This window comes from Gavialis gangeticus, unplaced genomic scaffold, assembly GCF_001723915.1.
Source record: "Gavialis gangeticus isolate Ggan-Ray unplaced genomic scaffold, GavGan_comp1, whole genome shotgun sequence".
Taxonomy (NCBI): domain Eukaryota; kingdom Metazoa; phylum Chordata; order Crocodylia; family Gavialidae; genus Gavialis; species Gavialis gangeticus.
The window spans coordinates 16,111,174-16,116,622 of NW_017729011.1; the positions used below are offsets into that span (position 1 = coordinate 16,111,174).

A 5,449-nucleotide genomic window follows, 5' to 3' on the forward strand; every position below is an offset into this window, starting at 1 on the left:
AGGTCGAGTATGACCCATCCACCACCACCCTCTGAGTGCGACCCCTCAGCCAATCTGCAATCCATCTGACTGTGTAGGCATCTATGCCACAGTCGCCTAGTTTTTTAACTAGGATGGGGTGAGAGACGGTGTCAAAGGCCTTGCTGAAGTCCAGAAAGACTACATCCACCGCGACACCTGCATCCATGGCCCCAAAGTTAAGCAATTTGCCCTGCCAGTCCTCATTCTTACACTCAGAATCTTTCTCCTGCTTCTCCCTGGTCCCCCCCTAGCTCATTTAAGATCTCATCTAGATCTCTTCCCACCCAGCTTCCAATCCTACCCTCCATCCACCTGCTTCTCATACAGTAGTTTTTCAATACACCCTAGGCTAGTTTTTTGTCCCAGTCTTCCCTTTTTCTACCTCCATGTCTTTGCTCACCCAGACCCAATTCTCCTCCCGCACCTCACCTCCTTATCATATCCACCACCCTTGGCCTCCTCCCATACCTCCTAAACTGGTTCCTAGTACCAGTTTTCTCATCTCTCCAGTCTGACCTCAGTGCTCTTCCAGCCAATTTGCTTCCAGTTTTCCCCAGTGACTTTCCGTCCCAGCCTCCACTCCACCCCCTTCTGCTCAGTTTTGCACCCCAGTCTCTCCAGATATTATCCTAATCTCTTGTTTTCTATATCCCTGTTCCAGCTTCTGTTCCCTCACATTCAAATGAGGCATCTTTCTCCTCCTTTATTCTGGGAGCAGCCATTACCATATCCAGCTTCACCCCAATGCAGTCGTATCACACTTTGGGGGCAACACGTACACTCCCTAGTCCCGCACACAGGAGCCAAGCGAGCATAACACTTTCCATGCAGATAAGAATTTTGGGAGCAGGGCAGTTGCATGCAATTGTGAACAGGGTCTTATAATAGGAAATGTTGGAGAACCTTAATGAAAAGTATTTAGCCCTGACAAAAATGTAGAGTGAGGGTTTTAAAACTGTCCAAAGTATTTGGGTATCCAACTCCTTTCAAAATTAATGGGAACTGTCATCACAATCTTCAAGGAAGCCGTAACTATTAAGAAATAGGGTTCTCAGCATGTATACCCATGTGTAGATGATTATTCTATTTCCATATAAGTAGTAATCCATATTCTCTGTGCATCTGTGAATCAAGTGCAATTAAGAAATGATTTTCAAATCACTGGATGAGCACTGTACTTATTGCTGGTAGCAAAGCAAACGTAAGTGCCACGTGCAATTCTCTGCTCTCAACCACACAGAAGCAACCACAGCAGATAAGACAGTTGCCCTAGCAGCAGTGAAGACAGAAAATGGCCCTATCCTACACAAGAATGTGGGTAAAAACTCCCTTTACAGTCGCATCACATTTACACTATTTTTTATTCCACCGCCCGCACCCCCCCCAATGGATAAAAAGTATTGCTACATAATAGATGCTCTCTGAGCAACATGCCCCAAAAATGCAGCTAGAGCTGGTATAAAAATGGTGTGTTATTCAAGCAACAACAAAACATAATCCAAGAGCATATTTCCTAGGAATTACTGACTGTATGAGCGACTTGAAGACCCAAAGCTAAACTGAAGGTCACTGAATTAAATCAAGCATTAATCCCGAAGAGCCTCCATGCTAAATTGTTGATTTAAAAAAAAAACCAACACAAAAACAAACACATCTTTCCTCCTAAAAAATAGAAAGCAAAACATGTCCCTAAAGGCTTTATTTCAAAGCCAAAATCCTATCAGCTATACCCATTCTACCCCAAAGAGAATGGGTGTGTGGCACAAGAATTTAAGACGACAAACCTAAACCTCCCTTTATCTTATTTCCCCCTCCAGAAACCCATTTTATTGTTTTCCCCAACAGCCTTCCATAAAGCAGAACTTGAAGCAGCAATGCTGCCCTGTGAGAGCCTTCTTAGAAAAGTAATGCCTGTTGTAAAGTTAAGTATGTTGCCCTGTGTGTTAACAAATCTAGCACCAGCCCAGACTTCATACCAGGCTCACCTGCAGCAAGAAACATATTTGATTAAATATTGTGAACTTGTTTTTAAAAAATTCTTATGGACAAACCCTTCTAAATAAAGAGAGTCAAAAGCAGTCAGTGACCAGGAAAATAAAGCTCCATAGCTCAAATGCAATCCAATCACGTGAAAAACAAAAAGGGACCCCCAGTCAGCACTAACATGTCTGCTCAAGAACCAGGGAGCATTGAAGTGCTGCTACCTAAAAGAGGAAGAATAAATGCACATGTTGAATGAGTGCAACATCTTTATTTTTTGCTGATGCGACTAGTTCTGTGTAAAAAAATATTGATCAGGCACAAAGGCAAATTTCAGTGGAGAAATTCAAATCGGAAAGTGTCATTTGTTAGGTTACAGGACTTGCAAGATAATTGAGAAAGGAATGTCTAACTCAGCTTGTAATGCATAGATTAGCCAAGATGCAATGTAACTGCTTGATAAAACAGTACATTTAGCAAGTTAAGAATGATTTTCCAATGGAAAGATGTGGTCTTTCTGACAAACTGGCACTATAACACGAGGTAAAACAAGTAGTATAGTTTTTCATTTGCTCTCTCTCTTAGTAAAGGTATGCATGCAGAGGAGGACTTCTAAAGTGAAGCTTCAAAAAAGGAAGTTTCACTATGTCAATGGGTTGCAGATAATCCAAAAGCTTGTCTATCATCTGATGTTTGATTATACCCCTCCATGGCTTATGAGGGTGGGGGATTTTGATCACATAGTAGCTGGAAGATTTTGTGACTAAGACTAGAAAAAAGCCTTCCTCCATACTGATTCATGCTGAAAGAATGTAAATTCCCTGGTCTTTAATGAAAAGGTAGCAAGTGATAAAAGAAAAATGATACCCCCTCATTATTGTAGAATTCCTGTCTCCTTAAAGACAAAAGCAAAATGCTTAGTGCAACTGCTCGGACCTTTTTACCTTAAGAACTCAATGATTCCTTTACAAACAGGGAGGGATGGAGTCTTTCTGCTCCTCAGGCTTTAAAGAAACATAAATAGGTATACAAAAGGCGATTTACATAACTTGGCTATTTTACAGACAAACTAAACTTCTGATAACAAGGAAGTTTCACACAATTTATTTTAATATGATCCAAGGAAGATTTGCTTGGGAATTCTAATACATTGAGTCATTTGCTACTTGTAGCCTAAAATAGAGTCAAACATATATTGCAATTAAGATACAGTAAAAATGATCCACCCATTTGATCATAATTTACATCTATAGATAAACCATCATTACACATAACGTGACACAGCACGGAACAACAATAAGACATTAGAATCACACCCTTTTAATTTGGACAGCCTAGAGACGTATACATGCTATTTTGCAATGAAACACCCCTCAAAAGGAGGAAGAAATGGAGAAAAAGACGACTTGCTCATCCTTAGCATCTGATACATCCGTCACATGGAAGTAGAGACCAGACAGAAGGCCAGACTTATCATTTGTGATCAGTTTAATTACGAGCCAAGTTTCTTTATTCCCAGTCTTGCGTCTTCTGAGTCATATCTTGGTATTGGAAATAGGTTTATCAGGTGCAATCCTGGCTCTGCTGAATTTAAAGGAAATTTTGCAGTGGCTTTGATAGCCCAGGAATTCCCCCAGTACCTTGGGACGACTCACAGAGGAAAGTACTGCTCATAGTTTGTAAGAGGAAATACTGGGAGGGAACAGATTTAAGACTCATGTAATTTTAAAGTGACTGCTCAGGTCCTTTCCAACCCTACCAACTATGAAACTATGACTCCAAATGAAGCTCAGAAGTCTTCAGAGCCAGTTTATTTACAAGCACTTAGTCTCAGGGTACATTGCACACTGTGGTTCGTGTGGGCCGTGATGTTACTTTATATAAAAGGAGTGCTGCCACATTTGCTCATAAACAACTCGTCCACTCTCTACATACATGATTATCCACACTTCTGGTTCAATATTTCTGATTCCTTAAGAAGCATCTCCCTTCTCCCTAGCTCAAAAACTGTAATGGATATAATCCAGATAGAAGAATGGAGTGGTTGATTATTAAGGAAGTAATCATTGATGAAAAAGGGAACCAATAATGTGCTTGCTAAGACCCAGTTTAATACAGTTTAAAGTTTAGTTTAAAGAATAAAGCGCAGCTTTCATTGAAGATTATTTGTGAATGCGAAGTTGCAAAAATACTGCATAATATCGCCAAGGTCACTAACATGCATTTTAGAACTTCAGTTTGAAACACTCGTACATTTTAAATCCTATTAACTTAAGATACCACTGTCAGGTTATTGTTAAATCCAAATGTAGATATTTGATATCTGCATTAAGGCTTTTTGAAAACGTGGATGAAAGAGACATGAGTAACGCAAAAGGCAATTATACTGTCAGCTGCAGCGAGGAAGCAGGCCTTCAAGTCTTGAGTGTTCCACCATTATTTCAACGGTTCAAATGAACAGAATGTGTCATGGTTATCTAATTATGTATTAATCTAATGTGAAAACTCTACATCAGTGATTCTCAGCCAGGGTGCCACAGCACCTTGAGGTGCCTTGAGATCCTTTCAAGGGTGTGCCAGGGTGCCATGCAATGTTAGTACAGCTCAGTGTACAAACATGAGGCACAAGAAAAATCCAGAGATTAAGTAGGAATCCATAGTATTAAAAACATTCTGACCTGTTGTGGTCTCCACAAGTCCTCTGCAACAGAAAAACTGCTCTGTTATTTTTCTGTGGTCAAGAATTGAGTGAAAATTAAGAGCAGACATTTTCTGAAGTGTGCCTTGAGTCTAAAAAGGTCAAGAACCACTGATCTACATGGTTTAAGGTTGTAAATTAAAAACACATGATAGATTGCTTTGGAGCTATTTGTACTTTTGAGCCATGTTAACTGAACATAGTAAAGCAAGGTTACATTTACAAAGCACCTTTCATACTGCAGGGTGGCTTTACGAGCTTTAGGCACAGTCCTGAAAGCCTAGCTCATATGAACAGTCTCCAAGGGAAGCCAAGAGGACCATTTGTGGAATGGTCAAACTCTTTTGTACATATAGGATATTCAGCAACCTCTTGGTTAAAACATCAGCTAGCAAGTGTCCTGTACACAACAAAGATGCAGAAGGAGTATGCAAATGAATAACTTGGTCAAAATTTTCTCTAACTCTGACCCTACTATTCATATTTAACATAAGGTTAAAATACCACAACATCCAGAACTCTGCCACTCATCTGGTCCCGAGTCATACGTCAGACAAGATAAATCTTTCCAAATCTAATCCCTTCACCACCTGCATTTATAACTCTATGCAACACTGGATTCACTGCCACTGGAGTTCTCCCCAGTAACCAGACTGACTATTTCTTAACCACAAATTATGTGTAGCTACCTCAAACTACATATTACACCAAACCCATCATCACCAAAAAAAAAAAAAAAAAAAAAAAAAA

The 5,449-nt window shown here is 40.0% G+C and overlaps 1 protein-coding gene and 1 long non-coding RNA gene across 3 annotated transcripts in view; one reads left to right on the top strand and one right to left on the bottom strand.

The window, feature by feature from the left end:
* Positions 1-5,383, top strand: part of LOC109292962 — a 19,433-nt gene extending 14,050 nt beyond the window's left edge. The window contains exon 3 of the long non-coding RNA XR_002096215.1: positions 4,624-5,383. This is a non-coding gene — a long non-coding RNA (uncharacterized LOC109292962). The remainder of the gene's footprint in view (positions 1-4,623) is intronic.
* Positions 1-5,449, bottom strand: part of FNBP1 (formin binding protein 1) — a 161,232-nt gene that overhangs the window by 150,863 nt on the left and 4,920 nt on the right. The gene's annotated exons all lie outside the window — the stretch shown is intronic.